At 49.2% G+C, this 24,437-nt stretch overlaps 1 long non-coding RNA gene across 1 annotated transcript in view; it reads right to left on the bottom strand.

The window, feature by feature from the left end:
* Window positions 1-1,496: 1,496 nt before the first annotated feature.
* The window catches only part of LOC132249623 (uncharacterized), a 57,415-nt gene continuing 34,474 nt past the window's right edge, over window positions 1,497-24,437 (bottom strand). The window contains exons 2-3 of the long non-coding RNA XR_009461133.1: window positions 2,566-2,674; window positions 1,497-2,027 (exon numbers count right to left, since the gene is read on the bottom strand). This is a non-coding gene — a long non-coding RNA (uncharacterized LOC132249623). The remainder of the gene's footprint in view (window positions 2,028-2,565; window positions 2,675-24,437) is intronic.

A 24,437-nucleotide genomic window follows, 5' to 3' on the forward strand; every position in this document is an offset into this window, starting at 1 on the left:
CTTTTTCATTTGCCGTGATCATCAGATTGCCAAACCTATCCTGTAGGGGCCCCACATTACCCGGTGTCTTCTTCTTACTTCCTATGTATTTGAAAAAGGACTTTTTGTTATTCTTAATTCTGGTCGCCAGCCCTAGCTCTATCTCAGCCTTGGCCTTCCTAACAGCCTCCCTGCAGTCCGGAGCAATGGAGGTGTAATCCTTCTTGGTGATAGCCCCTTGCTTCCACTGTTTGTACGCCTCCTTCTTTGCCCTCAAGCATCCCTAGATGCTTTTGCTGAGCCATGGGGGCTTCTTAGCACTCCTGCCCCCCTTGGTGCATATTGGGACTGACTCCCTTTGAGCTCAGAGGATCATCTCCTTGAGGAATAACCACCCATCTTGGACTCCCATCTCACTGAAGCTCCAAGACCCCAATGCCTCTCCTACTAACCTTCTTAGCTTACAGAAGTCAGCTCTCCTGAAGTCGAGGACCTCTGCCTTGCTGCTTGCTTTTACCACCCACCACTGGACAGTAAATTCCAGCAGCCGATGATCACTCTCGCCCAAGTGGTCAAGTACCCGCAGACCCCTCACCAGGTTGTCGCCTGTGGCAAGGGCCAAGTCCAGCAAGGCATTTCCCTTGGTGTGACTATGTACCTCCTGGGTTAGGTGGAGGTCCTGTATCTTGGCTAGGAACCTATGTGAGTGGTCAGACCTGGCTGACTGCTCCTCCCAGCAGATGTCTGGGTAGTTTAGGTCACCCATGACAACCATATCCCTTGACTTTACAGCCTCTGTGAGCTGACCTGAGAACTTCAGGTCCAGCTCATCCCCCTGGTGAGGCGGTCTGTAGTAGACGCCCACTATCAAGTCCCTTTCCCCATGACCCCCTTGCATTCTTACCCAGCGCACCTCAGTTTGTCCCTCCTCCGACCCCATCCTGATCATTGAGGACGTGTATTGCTCTTTGATGTATAGAGTTACACTGCCCCATTTCCCTGCTCTGTCTTGCCCGTACAGTCCGTATCCCTGGATGTCCACTGCCCAGTTGTGGGTAAAATCTCACCAGGTTTCTGTGAGTCCCACTAGGTCTGGGTTTTTGCTAGCTAACAGGAGGGCGAGTTCCTCCTGCTTATTTCCCATGCTTCGAGCATTTGTGCAGAGGCATTTGAGGCCTCTTGTAGGTGCCCATGCTGCCCCCTTGTTCCTAAGTCTGCCTGGCCCCTGTCACTTACCTGAGTACTACCTGTGCACGTTACTTGGCTTGATGGCTAAGTGTCCTTGTGTTCCTCTGCATCCCCGTCCCCCATTTAAGGCTCGCCATACGAGATCAGCCAGCCTGGAGGAAAAAATATGCTTACTTTTGGGGAGAGATGAAGCCCACCCCATCCAAGCATGTCCTCTGTGTGGAAATGTGGGTCATGGTCCCAAGGCCCACCTGGTAACACCAGCTCGGAAGCTGCCGGTTGACCTCGCCGATGCGTCTCATGGCGCCATCTGCATCTGCTCACTGGAAGGATAGAAGAAAAAACCACCTGTGCCCCTGTCTCCTTGAGCTTTACCCCTAAAGCCTTGTAGTCACTCATGATGTGGTCCTGGTTGCCCCTGGCCACGTCATTCGTTCCCACATGGATGAGGAGCATGGGGTAATGATCAGAGGGTTGGATGAGGTCCGGGATCATCTCCGTAATGTCCTGAATCCGAGCTCCAGGCAGGCAACAAAACTCATGTGCCACGGGGTCAGAGTGACAGATGGGCCCCTCTGTTCCTCTCAGGATGGAATCGCCAATGACAAGGACCCAGTGTCTCTTCCTCTTGGTGTTCCAGTAGCTCTTGGCCTGTGCTATGCTTGGAGTGGCATCAGTTCCCTTGGAGGCGTCCTCTTCTACCTCCTCCTCCACGGCTTCCAGGGCCTCATACCTATTCCCTAGCTGTACCTGGGGAGCTGACACTGAGGTAGCATGAGTAACCCTGGCTCTGGAAGTGACCGTCTGCCATGCCTCTGCGGTAGGTCCCTCCAGGGTGGCTTCTCCTCTAGGTTCCTGACCTTGCAGAGAATGAAAGTACCCATCAATTTCATCCTCGGCAGCCCTAATCCCCCGCAGCCTGCTGACCTCAGCCTGAAGCTCCCTCACCTGCTCCTCCAAGGCCTGAAGGTGGGCACATTTGGGACAGGTGAGGGAACTCCCGCTGCTCCCTCTCCCCCCAGGCTGCTAAGGCCCTACCAGGCAGCCCACATAGACGGTGCTTCCATGGGCTCCGTCCGGGTGGAGGCTGCAGAGGAGTCCTGGGCGGGCAATGCCACCCAGGCCAGGGCCCTGGCAGTCTGCCGTGTACTCACCATTATTGTAGAGTGAAGTGTTTGCCTTTCTCCCCTAGTGAAGTATCTGACCTGGCTCCTTCTGCGCATGCACACCTTGCGCAAACACCGGCACAAATGCCAGCGCGCCCTTACAGAGCATGCCTGTTTGCACACTCTGCACACGGCTCGGGAGTGCAGCCCCCTGCTGCTCTTTGCTAAATGGGATCAGGGAGCTTTGCCTCCAGATCTACTGCAGCTGCATCCACCCTCTCGCCCTGGTTACCTTTCAGCTGCTGTCTCCTCCGCCACCGATGCCGGTCTCAGGTGAGTGTGTGTTGAGGGCACACATGCAGTTGTGGCACACATGTGCCTGCTCCTGCTCCCAGTCCCAACTGCCGAAATCCAAAAGCACAGAATTCAAATAGCAGTAATCTGACGCTGGAAACAGGCATTTCACAATAGGAATGTCCTTTGTAAGATAATCAAAAGACCTCATCTATCTTTGGTATGTTCATACTGTGTACTTTACTTTCTTTTTCCAAAATTTCTTTCTTTTTCCAACATTTCTTTTCTGTTGGCTCCCAGTAAAGCATACCCATTCATGGAGAGCAAATGCAGAGCACATGACTAAAGTTAAAAATATGTTCAGGGGCCTCACTGAATAGATGTAGGCTTTAATCATGTAGCTTCCTAAATCAGAGCAAATATTAAACATATGGATGCATTTCAAGGAAGCATATGACAGACAATTTATCAAACATAGACCTCAAAAATGTCCAGAACATGCTTTGAGAAAGTAATGAAAGTTACACTCAGAAGTGACCCTACCAGGTCACATTCTGCTTGGCAGTTAGCCAGAATTACTTAACAGTATATAAATGACAAGACAACTAGTTTACAAACAATCTATCTTGGATAATAGCATACTGTTCATTTCAGCATACTGTGTCCAAGATAATAAATGATCCAGTAACTACTTAAGCCACAACAACCTCTGGGTCAGACTTTTCCTGGAAGATAACCAGATGGAAAAATTGAGGCTAACACAGTTGATTATTAGCTGCCAAGAAATGTCTGATCAGGTCAAAGAAAGAGCTTTTATCTCTTTTTACTGGTAAAGTGATTCTGACAGATCTTCCTGTTAGTTGCACAGAATAAGTGTTAAAACAGTGTAACTCAGAGGCGAATTTGGGCCAGTACAGGGAACTGGGAATGTCTTATATACCTATGACAGGGTTCCTCTTACCCATTTCTAAGGTGCTGGGGCAGTACCTGTTGGATGGCTCATTAAGACTATGGGGCCACTCATGTCTGACTTTGTGCTATAAAAGCTATATAAGAAGAATCCAGGAAGTGACTAGTCAGTTGCAGTCTGGGCACCAAAGAGACCAGAACTTCCCATCTGGGGAGTTGTATTGCACAGTTCTCAGCAGAGTGCCAGAAAGCAAAAAGTCTGCACACCGGTAGTGAAAAGTCTGCACACCGATGAAAAGTCTGCACACCGGTAGAGAAGGCCAAGATGGAAGAACAGACAATGAGGTATTTACGTTGCACAGGGATTTCTGAGTGTAGACCACAAAATGTGAAATTGTCAGGCAAAGGGTTTACTGGCTGCTATGGTTCAGACCGGAGAACTAATTGGTTCAGAAAGGCTTTTTGTGTTGCTGTATAGGTGGAATGAGGCACAGAAGATAATTCTCATCAGTGAACAGAACCCTTGATCTGGGCCCTAGAAGAGTAGGGTAGACCTTGGTCTCCTGACCACCAGGAAGTGTGAGAGGCAATTGACTTGGCCAATGATGAAGTAAGATTTCAGCAGGAAATTAATATAGTGCCATCCAGTCCAGGGGGAAAAAGGCTCTGTTTTTGCACAGTTTATTCACTTCTCTATTGAGTAGGAGATTACTGTGAAATCAGACATAATAATATAGTATGTAGTAGCTGAAGTGCAAAAACCTGTTACAGTAGTATATGCATGAGGCAGCTGGCTAAAGGGGAGCTGGTTTCCAGATTAATCTGTGAAATGTGCAAGAGCGGGAGCCCATAACTTGCTCTCATGGGGAAGAGACACGTTGTGCCTAGATACCCCGTTGTACCGCTGAGGGAAAAAATATTTCTTAAACTGAGAAATCCAGAACTTTAATGGAGAGTTCTTGGTCAGTGTAAGAGAAGGGTGAAAAGTGACACTGGTGAGAGGTATGGAAAAATTATTCATACTGTATTTTTAACACAGAGCCTGACTGTAGTAGAAAATGTTGTAGAGTCAAAAATCCCCTCCAAAATACTGAAAGTGAAAGCAGTGAAAACTGAAGTACCTGAACAATAAATGATTGAGGACACTACAGAGGACTGCAGGGCCAGCCTCTAGGCATTATGGTTGTGGAATCAGAGCAGTGAAGACTACAAGATCAGAGCAATAAGAAACTGTAACTCAGGAGGTAGAGGAACCAGTCTGAAGGCCAGAAACATCAAGCACCTATAAGGTCTCAGGCCCCAGTACAGTGACTCAGATCAGAAGTGTTTCAACACAGCTGGGCACCATGCAGAAGCTGTAACACCCAGGTCAGTGTTGACTTCTGGCTGGCACTGCACTGTTGGCATAACTGTGCAGTGGTGGTGATAGCTTTTTTTCCTGTCCCCATTCTCCTATTACCTCAGCCCAGGTACACCACTGACTAGGATACAGGGTTGAGAGCCTGTTGAGAGACTTCAGTTCTCCAATAAGGGTATCAACTTCTAAATAAAAAGAATCAATAAAAAGAATATAGAAAATATAATGCTTAGTCCCAAAGGTCACATTAGATCTTTCTTTATAGAAAATTTTCAGTTAATTTGATACCTGAAAATCATTCACGGGGCAATTCTGCTCTGTCCTCGAAACATGTTGACCTCAGTGTTGGTCTGACTATGGAGCCCTTATTGCAGGGTTGTCCAACTTCCACATATTACACAGGCCACAGTCACAGCAACAGACCCTCCCCTGGCCCTCCCCCACCGTGTGGGCAGCCTAGTGCAACCCCCCAACCTCACACACAGCCCAACTGGCACCCTTCTGACTACATATGCCTCTGAGGAAGCCTGGTTCCACCACTCCCTCCCAGCCACACAGACAGCCCAGCTCCCCGCCACCCCATATGTCCTGGACAGGTTGGACATATGGGCAGAAAACAACAGAATGCAATTCAACAAGGAGAAATGCAAAGTGCTGCATCTAGGGTGGAAAAATGTCCAGCATACCTACTGCCTAGGGAATGACCTGCTGGGTGGCAAGGAAGAGGAAAGGGATCTTGGAGTCCTAGTCGACTCCAAGATGAACATGAGTCATCAGTGTGACGAAGCCATCAGAAAAGCTAATGGCACTTTATCGTGCATCAGCAGATGCATGACGAACAGATCCAAGGAGGTGATACTTCCCCTCTATCGGGCGCTGGTCAGACCGCAGTTGGAGTACTGCGTGCAGTTTTGGGCGCCGCACTTCAGGAGGGATGTGGATAACCTGGAGAGGGTCCAGAGAAGGGCCACTCATATGGTTAAGGGCTTGCAGGCCAAGCCCTATGAGGAGGGACTGGGGCACCTGGAGCTCTTCAGCCTCCGCAAGAGAAGGTTGAGAGGTGACCTTGTGGCTGCCTATAAGTTCATCACGGGGGCACAGAAGGGAATTGGTGAGGTTTTATTCACCAAGGCGCCCCCGTGGGTTACAAGAAATAATGGCCACAAGCTAGCAGAGAGCAGATTTAGACTAGACATTAGGAAGAACTTCTTCACAGTTAGAGTGGCCAAAGTCTGGAATGGGCTCCCAAGGGAGGTGGTGCTCTCCCCTACCCTGGGGGTCTTCAAGAGGAGGTTGGATATGTATCTAGCTGGGGTCATCTAGACCCAGCACTCTTTCCTGCCTATGCAGGGGGTCGGACTCAATGATCTATTGAGGTCCCTTCCGACCCTAGCATCTATGAATCTACCCCAAGGTACACATGTTGCCTACTGACCTCCCCATAGCCTCATGCACAGCATCCCCTTCCCTCCTAGTCATGTACCCACCTGCATTGTGAACAACCCAGGTCCTGCTTATCTCGTGTATAGCACAAGCAGTCTGCCCTCCCCTCCCCTGCTTTGCATACAGGTCCTGGTAGGGGAAGGGGGAACAGGGGTGGGCATGGAGAAGCCCACAGGCCATATGCCATATGCCTTCAGGTGCCACCAGTTGGACGGACCTGATTTATTAGACAAGAGCAGAAAGTTTTCTAGTATGCACTTGGGAGCTATATAAAACATGCAGAGTTTTATATGCTGACTCCAGTGACCAAGATCCCTAAGTGTTTACTGATTCCTAGACATTTTTTTTCCTATCTTCGTTGTAGGCATTTTTAGGAAAGATCAAATAACAAATACTGCATAATCTGAAAAAGCCATGGAATCCATGCCACTCTCCCAAGGTTCTTGATCTCCCAGGCTTTGTCCTCTTGCAAGTGAGAACTGGATTCATTCTTACTTAGAAAATTCATACTTAGAAAAACTTCTAAAGGGAGAGAGAAATTGAAGTTTAGTTTATGAATCATGGCTCCCAATCCTCTGGTCTAACTGCGTGCAGTACAAAACCCCCAATGAAATGCACAAAGAAAGAGAAAGATGACTACCAAAAGCTGTCTTGCCTCCAGCATAAATCAGAGCAGCCTCAGTTCATCTATGACTAGGTCAGGAAATAATATCCTCAGCAGACTGCTCCTCCAGAAGTACCTTCCCCCATGCCAGCAGAGGGCAAATGGTAGAGAGCTGGCTATGCCAATTTTATAGCCCAAAGTTGATCGAACAACAGGTGAATTTTCCACTTCATGGCTCCTACTGAAGCCATTGGGTTGTGTGACAGGGAACCCTAACCCTGTCATGAGGAAGAAGATGCCCCCTATAAGGCCAGAACCTTCTGGGGACAGAGGGCTGGGGAGGAAGGGGTCAACTGATGAACTGGGATGGATAGTCAGCTGACCGGAAGAGGCAGGACTATAAAAACCCTGGGTTGAATAGCAGCCAAGGGGGAAGGAGTGCATGTCAGAGTTTCAGGGAGATGCTTGGTGGGAAGTCCAAAGCCAGGAAGAGGGGAACTATAGAAGCCCTGGAGAGACGACAGCTGCACTGCAGCAAGGACTGGAGCTGATGGTGGGGAGCTGAAGCACGAACCCTGCAACTGTAAGCTGACATACCGCTTTCATTACTCACATTTTTGGGTGGTGTCTCTAGTGGGTTATGGAATGGAGAAGATCCCACACAATTTACTGATTCGCTTTGATGCACTGGCTGGGGGAGTAGTTAGTTGATTGCACGATTTCACAATGATTACACTCTTAATTCGTACAACACAATTTTATTTTAAAATTCTTTGCTACGCATATAACACTGCTTAGCTTTAAGAAATACCACAAACATCAAGAACACAATAATTACATGTATCAGAAACAATGCTCCAAATGCACTTCCTTCCCAAACAATGCTATAAGAATTAGTATTACAAAAACAACTACAATTACAACTAAAAGTTAAATTTGAATCAATACTATTATTTTTCATAATATACTTACAATCCTAGAATTCCGAGAAGCCAAACACCTAAATATGGTTTCATTCCTCAGTAGTACGGTTCAATGGGCTGGCCTCAGCAGTGATAGGACTAAGTCCCCTTCCTTCAGTCCCTTTTGGGTGCTCTGCAGCTTCAGCATGAACTAAGAGATTCGTGTTCACGGAGAGGGTGGTTCAGGTGATCAGTCTGATACGGCCTACACTTGCGATTCTTCGTTCATTGTTCTGCAAGTGAGATTACGTCCAAATTGGGACAGTAGGTTACAGTTTTTATTGAGGGAGCTGCCGTCTAGGGCCCCTCCTACCCAAACCTGTCACTACTCCCGAATTTGGGCTCAGATCTTACTTAACAGATTCTTTTGCTTGGTAATCAGTTTCTTTCTCGACTATTCTAATTACTTTGGGGAATTTCCAATCTTGTCAAAAGGCCCTAGGGTTTGATCTCTCGGAATCTGGGATATTTGCTTAAGGGTCATTTTTAGGTTCTCTTTGTTAAAGGCCTCTAAAGATAAAATTCAAGAGTTAAGACTTTGAGCAAAGTCAGGACCTTCCGCATACAGACCAAAACAATGGCCTAGATAAGAAGATAAATCTTGTCTTCTTCCTAAACTGGCTAATGGGCAACTATTACAAACATTCAAACTATTTCATTCAATATCACAGGTGGCAGATATTGCCCATGGACAGGACTGTTTATTTGTTTTCTTTTGGTTATGGAATAAGACCGGTGGTTTGGGTGAGGCTATTAGGGGTTGGAGGAGGCCTCATTTTGGGGACCCACTCCAGAGTGGGAGCCCCCGTGCCAGGAAGGGCGTAGCTTTTAGGGGCACAGCCCAGTGCCAGTGAGGCACAGAGAGAGACAGGGCTGCAGAGAGCCTGAGTGCTAGTAAGGGTACAGTTTTGGGACAATCTTAAAAAGGCCAGGGTGGCCTGCAGCACCTGGGGGGATGCAAGTGTACATTTTTTTTCTATTGTCTAGACAGGTGGGGTTGCACCCAGATTTTGAACTTGTGACCCCCCTTGGCTGTGGGACCAGCATGCATGCCTCTGGGCCAGGGAGTGCCATGCCTCAGAAGGGAGCAGAAAAGGGGGCCAAGAGCCTCCAGGCACTGGAAGGAAGAGTGAGAGCCTCAGAGTCTAACCCTGTTTGGTGGGTTTGGATGGAGAGGCCTAGCTAGAGAAAAAGGGGTCAGACCATATTAGGAGAGACCCCAACATACCCAATATAATCAGCATACTAATTCCATCAAGATGTGGCAGGCAAGATTAGAGCGGGACAGCAGAGTTCCAAGAGGCCTCCAAGGGCACCCCATGTAAGGCGTGGATGACCCGGAAGATGGCACTGGGGAGGGTGACATGCTACAAGTTGGCACCAGGGAAATAAGAGGTGGTAAATAATATAATTGTTTCTATTTGTTAAGTCTGTTTATCAATATATCTTTTTAGTTACAAATGCCAACAAAACAGCTGACCTGTGTTTATAGATGTCTATGGTTATGAGAAACTGTCAGGCTTCTGCAACACAGTTCTTAAAATATTCTTTAGCCAGTTTACAGCCTGTGAGTCATTTTGTGAACCACAAAAGATAGGTAGCAAAAGACAGTTGTAAGGCATTGAAAATAGTATTGCAATCTCAGTCCAAGAAAATACCTCCCCCTGCACAACAATAGTGAATTGTCAAATCACCTCTGTCAGTGCAGACTATTTCTTTGCTGGGGTGTCCTTGCTCTGTGAAACATCGTTTAGGTTGGTGAAGTAGGTGTCACAAGTTTTCTCGTCAGGGTAGATGTGGTGACATCTGAGAGACTACCTATCATAGATTCAAAGATGTTAGGGTCGGAAGGGACCTCAATAGATCATCGAGTCTGACCCCCTGCATAGGCAGAAAAGAGTGCTGGGCTCAGATGACCCCAGCTAGATGCTCATCTAACCTCCTCTTGAAGACCCCCAGGGTAGGGGAAAGCACTACCTCCCTTGGGAGCCCATCCCAAATTTTGGCTACTCGAACTGTGAAGAAGTTATTCCTAATGTCCAGTCTAAATCTGCTCTCTGCTAGCTTATGGCCATTATTTCTTGTGACCCCCAGGGGTGCCTTGGTGAATAAAATCTCACCAATTCCCTTCTGCGCCCCCATGATAAATTTATAGGCAGCTACAAGGTCACCTCTCAACCTTTTCTTGTGGAGGCTGAAGAGGTCCAGGTGCCCCAGTCTCTCCTCATAGGGCTTGGCCTGCAAGCCCTTAACCATACGAATGGCCCTCCTCTGGATCCTCTCCAGGTTGTCCACATCCGTCTTGAACTGCGGCGCCCAGAACTGGATGCAGTATTCCAACTGCGGTCTGACCAGTGCCTGATAGAGGGGAAGTATCACCTGTTTGGTTCTGTTTGTCATGCATCTGCTGATGCACGATAAAGTGCAGTTAGCTTTGCTGATGACTTTGTCACACTGATGACTCATGTTCATCTTGGAGTCCACTAGGGCTCCGAGATCCCTTTCTGCTTCTGTGCTACCGAGCAGGTCATTTCCTAGGCAGTAGGTGTGCTGGACATTTTTCCTCCCTAGGTGCAGCACTTCGCATTTCTCCTTGTTAAATTGCATTCTATTGTTTTCTGCCCATTTGTCCAACCTGTCCAGGTCTGCCTGTAGTTCTTCCCTGCCCTCCGGTGTGTCCACTTCTCCCCACAGTTTTGTATCATCCGCAAACTTGGGCAGAATACACTTCACTCCCTTGTCCAAGTCACTGATGAAGACATTGAAGAGTATCAGTCCAAGGACCGAGCCCTGAAGGACCCCACTGCCCACGTCCTTCCAGGTCGATACCGATCTGTCCACCACCACTCTCTGGGTACAACCCTTTAGCCAATTTGCCAGCCACCAGACTGTGTAATCATCCACATCAAAGCCTCTTAACTTGTTCACCAGTATGGGGTGGGATACCATATCGAAGGCCTTCCTAAAGTCTAAGTAAACTATATCTACCCCTACTCTTGTGTCCAGGTGTTTTGTAACCTGGTCATAAAAAGAGACTAGATTAGTTAGGCATGATCTACCTGCTATGAACCCATGCTGGTTTCCCCTCAGCATAATTTTTCCTGCTGGGCTCTCACATGTATGAGCCTTAATAACCTTTTCAAAGACTTTACCAAGGATGGAGGTGAGACTGACTGGCCTGTAGTTGCTTGGATCCTCCTTCCTCCCCTTCTTGAAAATAGGGACCACATTGGCCCTTTTTCAGTCCTCCAGGACCTGGCCCGTGCGCCATGAGTGCTCAAATATTCTTGCCAGTGGCTGTGCAATGACATCAGCCAGTAATTTCAGTACCCTTGGATGGAGCTCATCCGGGCCTGCCGACTTAAACGCATCCAGTCCTTCCAAGTGACTCTGCACTATCTCAGGGTCAACGCTTGGTGGTCTGGTGCCCTGCTGTTGTCTCTTTACGATCCATTGTAAGACTTGTCTTGCCCCTCGTTTAGGAACACTGAGGCAAAGAACTCATTGAGGAGTTCAGCCTTGTCCCCCCCTGTCCGTCACCAATTGCTTTTGACCATTCAGTAGTGGTCCTATACCGCCCTGGGCCTTCCTTTTACTCCTTATATATCTGAAAAACAATTTTTTGTTATCCTTAACTTGGGATGCCATCCTCAGCTCCATGGTAGCTTTGGCCTTTCTAACTGCCTCCCTACAACTGTGAGCTGAGGAATTATACTCCTCTTTAGTATTTTCTCCCTATTTCCACTGATTATATGCCCCCCTTTTTGCCTTCAGGCTGCTCTGGATTTCTCTGGTCAGCCAAGGAAGCCTCTTGGCCCCTTTCCCCCTTCCCCCCCTTATCAGGATTGTCTCCCTCTGTGCCCAAAGGATCGCTTCCTTAAGGCACAGCCACCCTTCCTGGGCTCCTATCTCACCAAACCTCTTACTCTGCAGTGTGTCATTGACTAAATGCCTGAGCTCGCTGAAGTCAGCCTTCCTAAAGTCTAGCACTTCCACCCTACTAGTTACCTTTCCCACTCGATGCCTTATGGTGAATTCTATTTTTTGGTGGTCACTGTCCCCCAGGTGACCACTGATCTGTAGGTCCCCTACCATGTCATCCCCCGTTGCCAATACCAGGTCCAGGAAGGCATTCCCCTTCAATTACATCTGTCTTGGTATGTTTGGGATAGTTAGTAATTTTGGCTGCTTGCAGATATTAAAGAAACACAAAAAACCCAGCACTTTCCATTAAACTGGGTATATTCCTGTGCCAAGCCCCACATGTGTCCAAAAGAGGTGGCGCCTTTATTGGACCCAGCTCACTCAACATCTGTATAGATCAAGTGCTTTAGCGGGGCTTTTTTGGCACTCTTATTTAATAGCTGATTGAACCAGATATTAGATCAAAGCACCAAAAACCCCTGCTGAAGCCCCATATCTATACAGATGCTGCCAAGCCGGGTCAAAGTAGCGTACTGCTTCTTCTGGTAAAGCGTAGTTTGTTTATTTGTTTGTTTTTTTCCATGTCTGCAAGCAGCCTTTGTGAAGGTAAGTGATAGTTTCTGGAGTACTTATTTTATAGGCCTGTGCAAATAGGGAAGTATTCGATTCAAATTTGAATTCAGCCAATTCAGACAACAGTGATTTGATTTGGATGACTGTCCTGAATTGATTCAGCCAAATTGGCTTTGGAAGATTTGGCACTGATTTGGAGAGCTTCAGAGATACAGCCATAGACTATAATGGGGAATCACTGAAATACTTATAGCTTTGTCATTTTTTGGCAGATTTGGATAAGAACAGCAGGGATGGAAGCCCCTTCTGACAGCATGAAGCCTGCCAAGTTTCAAGAAGATATGTTCAGGGATTTCTGGGAAACTGCACCTCAAGGTACTGACAAGCAAAAGTCATGATGTGTGACTTTGTGTGTGTGTTAAGGCACAGCAGGATAAAAATAGCAGGCATGGGAGTTTCTGCTGAGGCCATGAAGCCTGCCAGGTTTCAAGGAAATAGGTGTAGCAGTTTCTGGGAAACTGCACCTCAAGGTTCTGACAAACAAAATGTGTGTGTGTGTGTGTGTGTATGTGTGTGTATTAAGGTGAAGCGGGATGAAAACAGCAGAGATGATAGCTTGTAACAGGAGGCCTTCCCAGTACCAGGCAGAAACAGCTCACAAAAGGGACAGAAAGGCTGCAGACAGAGGCTTATGTGCTGTTTCTACGTCCCTCCCCCAGAGTACTGTGATTGGAAGGGGACTCAGGGAAAGATCACAGTCGCTGACTAGCTATGGATGTCAATCTTTTTCCCCCAGTTCCCCTCCCTCTTCTCAGTTTATGTTCCCCTGAAAGACTGCCTTCTGAATCTCTGAATCTTTTCCAAATTGATTTGGAGACTCTGAATTGGATTCAGACGTTATTTTTGGTCTCCCGATTCGATTCACATTTGGTGATTTGGCCTCTGAATCAGGCCAAATGTTCTCCAAATCAAATTGGCAACCAAAGCTTCGCACACCCCTATTATTTTAATATAAACTTGTTTTGTAAAGTGCCATTCTGCATGTTGATTGGGATAACTAGAAGGCTGATATTAGTCTAAAATTATATCAGAGAGAATATTATGGAAAGATGCTATTTGTTCAAAACTGGTAGAAATAAATTAGTGAATCCAGATGATAAAAATGCCACGTATGTATTGTAGGCATAACCCATTCAAATGCCTCTCACAAACCCCCTACAATACAAAAAGTTAAGCCTCCCAGCTTCACATCCAACAATGTTACATGCCATCCCACACTGGAACCTATAAGAATGATCATGAAAAAATTGCAGCTTATTCTTGAAGATCACACTTTTAAAATAAATATTACAAGCCCCCTCCTGCTCCTAGCTTTCAACCAATTTCCTCATTTCGCTCATCAAAAGCAAACTCCCTGCTGATCAACAAACACCAAGCACAACAAATGCAAAGCTTGCCAACGCATCTCCATCATCACCACAATCAACACATCCTGCAACAAATCATGGATCTTGCACATCTATCATGAAATGTAATATGCCTCATTCAGCCACCAAAACCACTCATAGAAAATCTATGGGTGAAACTAAACAATGATTACACTCCAGAATTAATTCTTACAGAAAAATGATAAAGGACAGAAACACCTCATCACAATTCTCATAGAACAACCCCTCCATCATTGGCCTTGCAGTCCTTGTACTAAAGTAGAGAGAGGTAGCTAGCTGTGTGAGTCTGTAGTCGGGCAGAAAGCAGCCTCAGAGACTAACTAGCTAACTTATACAATACCTTCAGAAGATGGGTCTAAGAACAAAAATGTATAACTTTACTGGACCCTAAAAACAATGGTTTTATGGCTTTCTACCATTTACATGCTCCCTATAGTAACCTCTCCATACTTCACAGGTAATAGTAGTCTTTATTTTTTTTCCCCTTTAGAGGATTAGTTTTATCTATTTCATCTCACTTTTCCTTGGTCTGTAGCTACCTGTGATAACTGCATAGGTTTACTGCCCTCAACCCTTTCTATGTGACTATTTTTATAGACTTAACAGAGTTAAAAGTAACTGAAGATGAGGCAGAATGTTACCCTAGAGACTAAATCATTCAGATAAATATTCATAGGAGACAGACTACTTCATGCAGCAGCAACAGAGGAATCGGCAGTGGGGGCAGCAGCAGCTGATCCCCCGAAGGTAAGTGGGGCGGAGGGACCTGGCACAGCTGAGCCGGATCCGGAGGGGAAGCCCCCCGGGTCCCATACAGCTGAGCCGGTAGGGAGCCGCGTTCCCGAGCCGCGCGGCACGAACAGAGTGCGCAAACAGGCGCGCTCTGTAAGAGCACGCCGGCGTTTGCGCGGGCGTTCGCACCGGAGGGCGGGCCAGGAGGGCCAGGAGTGGGACTCCTGTAGGGGTAGGGCGTAGACACCACACAGGTCTACAAACAGTAGCTTGTAGAATGGTGTCTACGAGGAGTGCTGCTAGGGCCTCTGCCCAGGGGGACAAGGCTACCCGGGGCAGGTCTGAGGCCTCCACCCAGACCGAGCCCATGGGGGAGCTGGTGTCCCCCTACCTCCTGGCCTGTGGGGTATCCCCAGCAGGGCCGGGGGGGGCAGAGATTGGGGGCCCCCACACCTGTCCGGCAGGTGCCCGTCTTAGGGCTCTGGAGGCGCAGGTGAGGGAGCTCCGGGAGGAGGTTAGCAGGCTGAGGGGGATCAGGGAGGCGGAGGATGAAATTGATAGTTATTTCCTTTCCCTGCAGGCCCAGGCACCAAAGGAAGAAGCACCCCGGGGAATACCCTCCACAGCAGAGTGGCAGACAGTCACAGCCAGGACCGGAGCAGCACGCAGCGAACCGGTACCAGCTTCTCCAGTCCGACTGGTGAACAGGTACAAGGCCCTGGCGACCCTTCAGGAGATGGAAGGGGAGGAGGAAACCCTTGGGCAAGAAGAAACACCACGTTCTTCACACTCCAAACAGATCAAGAGATCCACGATGACCCAGAGGAGGAGGCGACAAGTGCTCATCATAGGAGACTCCATCCTGAGAGGTACGGAAGGACCCATCTGTCGCCAGGACCCCTCGGCACGAGAGGTATGCTGCCTCCCTGGAGCAAAGATTCGGGATGTGACGGAGGTAATCCAGGCCAGGATCAAGCCCACCGATTATTACCCCATGGTCCTAGTCCATGTGGGTACTAATGATGCGGCCAGGAGAACCCCCGATCACCAGATGGCGGACTACTGTGCTCTGGGCGGCGTGCTGAAGGAGTTCGGTGCCCAGGTGGTTTTCTCTTCCATCCTACCAGTGACCGGATGAGGAAGACGGCAGAAGAACTGCATCAGAGAGACCAAATGGCGGCTTCGGCAGTGGTGTCTCGAGGCAGGCTTCGGCTTCCTGGACAATGACCCACACATCACGACGAGGGACTTGCTCAGCTGGGATGGGCTTCACCTGTCCCCCAAAGGTAAGCGTGTGTTTTCTACTAGGTTGGCAGATCTCCTCTGGCGGGCTTTAAACTAGGCTCGTCGGGGGGAGGGGAGTACGAGGGCAGGGGAAGCTGTGGACCACCAAACCATGTGGCACCCACAAGGACAGCCCAGCCTGAAGAAGGAGAACATTGGGAACCTGAAAGCCATGGGGAGGCCAGCACTACAGAACAGGTAAGAAACAAGAAGATAAGAAACAATGGGCCCCATGGGACTCGGAGCGGGGGGGCAGCAAAGGCACCAGTCGCAGGGCTCAAGTGCCTATATACTAATGCTAGGAGCATGGGGAACAAGCAGGATGAACTAGCGCTCCTGCTTGCACTAAACACCTATGACTTAGTGGGGCTAACAGAGACCTGGTGGGATTCATCCCATGACTGGGCGGTACATATTGAGGGCTATAGATTGTATAGAAAGGACAGGTCGGGGAAGAAAGGGGGGGGGGGTTTCACTTTGTCAGTGAGCAATATACATCAACCCTCATCAAGACAGAATCCGAGGTTGAGGAAGTAGAAGGATTGTGGGTTAGGCTACATGGGGGGCAAGGAGAAAGGGATTTGGTGGTAGGGGTCTGCTACAGACCCCCACACCAAGGGGAAGAAATAGTTGCGGGGCTCCTGAGGCAACTCTCAGAGACCATAAAAGCTAAAGAGGCGGTAGTCATGGGGGACCTAAACTACCCGGACATCTGCTGGGAGACGCAGATAGCAAGGTCCCATCGCTCACACAGGTTTCTAACCTGTGTACAGGACCTCCACCTGACACAGGAGGTGCATGGTCCCACTAGGGGGAATGCCATACTGGATCTGGTATTGGCAATGGGAGATGACATGATAGGGGACCTCCAGATCGGTAGCCATTTAGGAGACAGTGATCACCTTATAATAGAATTCAACATAAGACGTTGAGTGGGTAAGGTAACTAGTAGGGTGAAAGTGCTAGACTTTAGGAAAGCTGATCTCAATGCACTCAGGCGATTAGTCAAGGAACCACTGCAGAGTAAGAGTTTTGATGGGATGGGAGCCCAAGAAGGGTGGCTGTGCCTAAAGGAAACGATCCTTCGGGCACAAAGCAAGACGATCCCCGAGCGAGGCAAAAGAGGGAAAGGGGCCAGGAGGCTTCCATGGCTGACCAGAGAAATCCAGGGCAGCCTAAGGGCCAAAAGGGGGCACATAAAAAGTGGAAACAGGGTGAGATCACTAAAGATGAATATACCTCCTCTGCTCGTGCTTGTAGGGAGGCAGTTAGGCGGGCCAAAGCTACCATGGAGCTGAGGATGGCAACCCAAGTAAAGGACAACAAGAAATTGTTTTTTAGATATATTGGGAGTAAAAGGAAGGCCCAGGGAGGAATAGGACCGCTGCTAAATGGGCAGAAACAATTGGTGACAGATAGGGGGAACAAGGCTGAACTCCTCAACGAGTTCTTTGCCTCAGTGTTCCTAAGTGAGGGGCACGACAAGTCTCTCACTGGGGTTGTAGAGAGGCAGCAGCAAGGCTCCAGACTGCCATGCGTAGACCCTGAAATGGTGCAGAGTCACTTGGAAGAACTGGATGCCTTTAAGTCGGCAGGCCCGGATGGGCTCCATCCAAGGGTGCTGAAGGCACTGGCCGACATCATTGCAGAGCCACTGGCGGGAATATTCGAACGCTCGTGGCGCACGGGCCAAGTCCCAGAAGACTGGAAAAGGGCTAACGTGGTCCCCATTTTCAAAAAGGGGAGGAAGGAGGACCGGGGCAACTATAGGCCGGTCAGTCTCACCTCCATCCTTGGTAAAGTCTTTGAAAAAATTATCAAGGCTCACATTTGTGAGAGCCCGGCAGGGCAAATTATGCTGAGGGGAAACCAGCACGGGTTTGTGGCGGGCAGATCGTGCCTGACCAACCTAGTCTCTTTCTATGACCAGGTTACGAAACGCCTGGACACAGAAGGAGGGGTGGATGTCGTATACTTAGACTTCAGGAAGGCCTTCGATACGGTATCCCACCCCATACTGGTGGACAAGTTAAGAGGCTGTGATGTGGATGACTGCACAGTCCGGTGGGTGGCGAATTGGCTAGAGGGTCGCACCCAAAGAGTCGTGGTGGATGGGTCGGTCTCAACCTGGAAGGGTGTGGGCAGTGGGGTCCTGCAGGGCTCGGTCCTTGGACCGATACTCTTTAATGTCTTCATCAGCGACTTGGACGAGGGAGTCAAACGTACTCTGTCCAAGTTTGCAGATGACACAAAGCTATGGGGAGAAGTGGACACGCCGGAGGGCAGGGAACAGCTGCAGGCAGACCTGGATAGGTTGCACAAGTGGGCAGAAAACAACAGGATGCAGTTCAACAAGGAGAAATGCAAAGTGCTGCACCTAGGGAGGAAAAATGTCCAGCACACCTACAGCCTAGGGAATGACCTGCTGGGTGGCACAGAGGTGGAAAGGGATCTTGGAGTCCTAGTGGACTCCAAGATGAACATGAGCCGGCAATGTGACGAAGCCATCAGAAAAGCCAATGGCACTTTATCGTGCATCAGCAGATGCATGACGAATAGGTCCAGGGAGGTGATACTTCCCCTCTATAGGGCGTTGGTCAGACTGCAGTTGGAGTACTGCGTGCAATTCTGGGCGCCACACTTCAAGAAGGATGCGGATAACCTGGAGAGGGTACAGAGAAGGGCAACTCGTATGGTCAAAGGCCTGCAGACCAAGCCCTACGAGGAGAGACTAGAGAAACTGGACCTTTTCAGCCTCTGCAAGAGAAGGTTGAGAGGCGACCTTGTGGCTGCCTTTAAGTTCATCATGGGGGCACAGAAGGGAATTGGTGAGTTTTTATTCACCAAGGCGCCCCCAGGGGTTACAAGAAATAATGGCCACAAGCTAGCAGAGAGCAGATTTAGACTAGACATTAGGAAGAACTTCTTCACAGTTCGAGTGGCCAAGGTCTGGAACGGGCTCCCAAGGGAGGTGGTGCTCTCCCCTACCCTGGGGGTCTTCAAGAGGAGGTTAGATAGGCATCTAGCTGGGGTCATCTAGACCCAGCACTCTTTCCTGCTTATGCAGGGGGTCAGACTTGATGATCTATTGAGGTCCCTTCCGACCCTAACATCTATGAATCTATGAATCTATGAACTAAATGCTATGACAAAACATTGTTTTACCTTCTGTTTTGTTTAGGCTTTATCTGTTTCTTTCTCAAAACAGGGAGGACATTTTGTGCCTGAAAGCTTGTCTAGCTTCTCTCCCAATAATATATAGCTGGTTCAACAAAATAACCTTGCTTTTTACAACCTGTCAAGTAATTTATACTAATATATAATATATCTGCTGTCTTGATACATTTACTGTATTAAGAGGTTTGTGGATTTTAACTTTAGATAAGGAGTTGCTAACCTGAACCATCTAAAAAACTGTCCTAAACTAGTCAATAATTCTTAACAGCTAGTCTATCCCATGCTTAGTTATTATTGTGAAGGAGATAAATGTTTTCCTTCCAGACTGTACAGCTGTCCACTGGCAGAAGAACATCTCTAAAAACAAACAGGAAATGATGGCACTTCTAAGAAATTCTCCTTGAGCTCTTGATGGAGTGGAAGGGGCTGAAGTCTTGATTCCAGAACATCCCTTAGGAGACCTGGTGATAGCATGAACTTTCCTGGATTCCCTCAGGATGTGCATGTCTTTTCTCAACCTCAGTCAGGAGGGTGAATGCTGTGTTTGCACAAATTTCCACACAGAAATTTACTAGTTCCCTGAGACCATGGGCCATATAGAACAACTTGTTCTCAGCAATACTTCCTTCTAATTTTTTCACCTTTTTTCTAATTGTAGTTTAGAACGTTGTTCCATTCGTTAAAACTAAGTGCAGGGAGGGACTGCTCTTACTTCTAGTGGTGCTGCAACTTTTCTTCAAACCATTGCAGAAGCATCATGCAGGCATTCCCCCATACTGTTTCTGACTCATAGCTTGTAATAGTGACAGAGAAAGATTATGCAAGGGAATCAAGATTTGCAGCTCCATCTTCTTTGAACCTTTTAGAGGAAAACAAGTCACTGAGGATTTCATCAGCATCTCCTCAGCTGGGATAATGCCAAGTACCCCAGTCTTGCTGTCCATGACAATACCTCTGAATTCTGTTTCATGAGATTTTCACATGCTGCCAGCATCTAAAACCTGGGGTAATCAACCTGACAACATTGAAGTAACCATTTGTCAAACGAGGTTAATATATAGTTTTGCCAGTCTACTTGGGCATATTGCATTTTGACAAGGTGTAATGGCAGGGCCCTTGGCCCCATTTAGAAAGGAGAGAAAAATAGTGCCTATGCTTTTAAGGCAGCAGGCCCAAACTAGGAGCCCAGTCCCACCTCATCCCTGCCCCCCCAGCTCCTGGCTATATATGACAGATCTAGGCAGTGGATTATGGGCAGCCTGAGCCTGAGCCTGGAGAGGACGCTGCCAGGTACAGAAGATGAAATGTGGACAATTGGGACAAGGCGTGACGTATCTGTGTGGAGGACATGAAGGTTAGGGATAGACATTACACACAAATGGGTTCATATGGGGTGCACGTGTACCTCCTCAGTATGGCAGTGCACACCCTACAAAAAGGTGCCGCCGACACTGTTGGTGGTGCCTGCAGGCGGTCGCTGCTCACTGCCGACAGTGTCTGTGGGGGGTCCACGATCACCACTGGCTGCTGCCAACACTGCCAGCAATGCCTGCAGGTGGTTGGCTGTATTAAAAGGTTTATGGATTTTAACCAGCCCTGGTTGGCACTGACCACCATCCCTGCCCTCCACACACCCCCCTCTCCCCCCACTCTCCGCCCCCCCGCCGCTCCCACTGCTGACAGCACCAGCTGCATCTGGAGGAGCTCCCACTTACTGCTGCTGCTGTGCCCCCCCCACTGGCCACTGGGGACATGGGCCATTTATGAACTGGTTTAAGTGATCAGAAACTGGTTAAAACCCATAACAAAATTGATGTTCAGTGCACATAAACTAGTTTGAAAATGGCTGAAACCAATTTGAGATACACCTGGTTGAATGTAGTATCAGACTTAATTGATTCAGCTCAAACCAGTTTTATGGAATGTCTGTCCCAGACCCCTTGCTGGTTTAAGATAAACCAGAGTCCCCCAGCATCCCAGCATGCTCTCTCAGCTGGGCAAGTCTCCACAGCAGGGCTGGCCTCTACCCTCTGCCTCTGCCTAGCTTCTCCATGCTAAGCAAGGATTATTCCCCCCTACTCCTCTGCCTTATGCAGACACTTCCAAGTTTGCTAGAAGACCACATGCTGGCTACAGCCTGTGCTGTGGGAGAGACAAAGGCAGACAGGCATTTTGGAGGTAATCAATAGGTAGCTTAATGTCCTTCCTTGGAAACGCTGTTTGAGATGAGCTGTTTGCTCCCCTCCCTCCCCCTCACCACTGTCTGCTAATTCCCCCTCCCCTCTGCCCTCCTGAGCTGTCTGTGCAGCCAGCAGACCTCATGCTGGGTCTGTGCTGAATCAACAGATAGCTGGTAATGTCTCTCTGTTGTTTTCTTAAATGGGGCAATAAACACTGAGATAAGGGAGATAAACACTGTTATCATCTCCCCCCTCTCCCTGGCTTGCTCACCTATCAATTTGCTGCAGGAAGAGAGAGTGCAAAGCTCCATATCAGCAACAGATGCTTGCACTGCACACCCCACCCAGCCTTGCCTCAGAGTGCTAGCCCAGTGCTGGGGGCTGACAACACTCCTGCCCCTTGAGCAGCAAGCAGGGAAAAACCTGGGACTGCAGGCAGGATGGGGGTTCACACTCTGCCCTAATAAGAGCCCTGCTGGGGCCTGGCCACTCTCCCCTCAGTTTAGCTCTGTGGAAGGGCAGGGAGGGCTGCTCTAGAGCCCCCCAGCTTCTATCCTGAGCCAGTGCAGGCATGTGCCTGAATTTCCTCAGTCCAGAGGGATTGTCTGTATGGTTGGAAACCAGTTCAGCCTAGCCAGGTTAGATTAACCTGCAAAGGTTGAATTAATTCAGGCTCAGGTTTTTTGAATGTCTCTCCCTAGCTGAATAGAGAGCCCCACAGGATCAGAAGAGTGATAGACTATGAGAGTGTTAAACTATTTGGTGAGTGGGCCACAGCCCAGGGAAAAGACAGGGCATAGGGAGGGCCCTATGAGGTGAGAGGGAGAGGGCCCCAGAGGGATTGCTCCCCAGTTCTGATTGAGGGCTTACAATAAATGAATTCATCAAGGCCTGGCAGGTGAGGAAATAGGCATCCAGGCAGCCAGGGAGGCAAGCAGGTGTTGGTGACCCCTGGGGGGTTGAATTGACCCCCTAGGGTCCCAACCCATGAACTGTTAAACAAAGGATGTGATAGCCTATAGTCCTCACATGTTCCATAAGGACCTACCTGTAAGATACTGTTGGAGTGATGTCATAGGCAAGATGATCTAGGAATTGTGAGAGTCAAGGATTTTTTGGGGGGTGATATCTTTTATTAGACCAGCTGTATGAGTTGGAATATGGTTAAGCAAGCTTTTCAATGCAAAACATTCTTCACCATCCCTACCTCAGCCTGCGAGCCCCTGGCCAGGGTGTGGCCATGCCCCCTGTTCTCCACTTGAGTAGGAAACGAGAAGCAGGGAGTGGGGGAACTTGGGGTGGGGAAAAGTCTGGGACGGACTGCCCCACCCACCCCCGCTGGGGTCCTCGTTTCAGCTTGCAAGCCCTCAGCTGGGGTATGGTCATGCCTCCCCACTCTCTGCTCAAGCAGGGGGAAGGGGCCTGGCAGTAGGGGTGTGCAAAGTGGCCCCTATTTGATTCAGATTCAGCCAAATCAGGGACAGTGATCAATTCGTTGATTTGGATCACTGTCCCTGATTTGATCCTGCCAAATCTGAATCTGAAGATTCAAAGCTGTTTTGGAGAATCAATGATTCAGACATAGACACAGCTTTAAAAGTTTTTTCTACATACCTCAAGGTACCATCATGGCTTGTGAACACTGCAATGCTGGGGTGGATGCAGCATCCCACAGTAGTGTCGGGGATCCTCCACATGCTTGGCAGCAAACCTCAAAGTGGACTGGAAGTACTTCTGGTCCACTTCCAGGTCCACCAGGGAGCATGCTGTTCCCCTCCCCCCCCCCCCACCTGCGTGCCTCTCCGGCTTGGTGATCAGCCACAGGGGAACCTCAGGTGCCCTGCCAGACCCAGGAAGCACCAGTCGCTGAGCTGAGGGTGGGGGGGGGAGGGGGGCCTGCACGCTCCCCAGCAGACCCGGAAGTGGACTAAAAATGCTTCTAGTCCACTCCTGGATCTGCTGCCAAGCATGCTAGAGACTCCCCGTGTTCCTGTGGGATGATCCAGCCACCCCAGCATCACAGCATTCATGAGCCACCTGCTACCTAGAGGTATGTTGAAAAAACATTTAAAGCTGTGCCCATGTCCAAATCGCCAAATCTCTCCAGATCGATTTGAAGGGTTCTTATTCAATTCGGAGAGATCAAAGAGTCCTCTGATTTGATTCAGATTCAGAGATTCAGCCACCAAATCGGGCCGAATCTCCGTCGAATTGAATCAGGGACTGAAGCTTCTCACAGCCATACCTGTCAGGGGCTGCCCCATCCCTGCCAGGCCAACTGCGTTCCAACTCAACCAGGCTTCCCACCCCACCCTCTTGTCAGCCAGCCCTCACTGCTCCAGCTAGAGAGCAAAGGGGCAGGGCCAACCCTGCTCTCCAGAGGAGAAAACACAGCCTAGCCCAACTATGATTTAACTTAAACCAGGAAGAGGTCTGGGACAGAAGTTTCATAAACCAGCTTGACCTAAATCAGCAAGTCTGATGCTACATTCAACCAGGTTTATCTTAAACCAGTTTGGGTCATTTTGAAACTGGTTTATGTGCACTGAGCTTCTGTTCTGTTACAGGTTTAAACCAGTTTCTGATCACATAAACTAGTTTATGTGTAACTTCTGTCCCTACCTGGGAGATCAAGACCTCCCTGCGTCCCCCCTGGATGAGATTTTCACAGCTCCATCCCATTCAGCCCTGGCTGCAAGGCCTTCCCCTTCTCCAGCCCCACTCTCTCCCTCACCACTGCTGCAGCTGCCCCACTTTTGGGGGGGCACATGTCCCCCTTCCCAATCTGTGCACAGTGGAGGTGACTGCCATTGCAGGCTGGGCTTTACAACCCAAGTACCACTGCAGATGGCCCAGGAGTGGCCAGAAGCCACATGCATCCCACTACTGGACTGAGCTGTGCCCACACGTGTCCAACTGCAGCAGGGCTGGAGACGCAGTGGCAGCTGCCTCCAACTTGTGCAGAGATGGGGGGGCATGTGCCCCCAGGGCCTCTGCCAGGGTTCGCCCAGCGATGGGATCGCCCCTTCTCCTGGATGACCCCCCACCCTGGGCTCCAATCCTCCCACTACCGTGCCAGGCTGGGGCCCCCACTTACCTTCTCCCGCTCCCAGCTGGGTCACACCATTCCTCCCTCACTGCGGGGGCCTCAATCTGGCCCCCGCCCCTTCCCTCCCCAAAACTGACTTGCTGGACTGGGTGGGAGTGCACACATACATGTGACCAGCCCCCTTCAGCCCAGGATTGACTAAAAGAGGTTCCGCAATCGACCAGTCGA

Source organism: Alligator mississippiensis, chromosome 3 (genome assembly GCF_030867095.1).
Source record: "Alligator mississippiensis isolate rAllMis1 chromosome 3, rAllMis1, whole genome shotgun sequence".
Lineage (NCBI taxonomy): Eukaryota > Metazoa > Chordata > Crocodylia > Alligatoridae > Alligator > Alligator mississippiensis.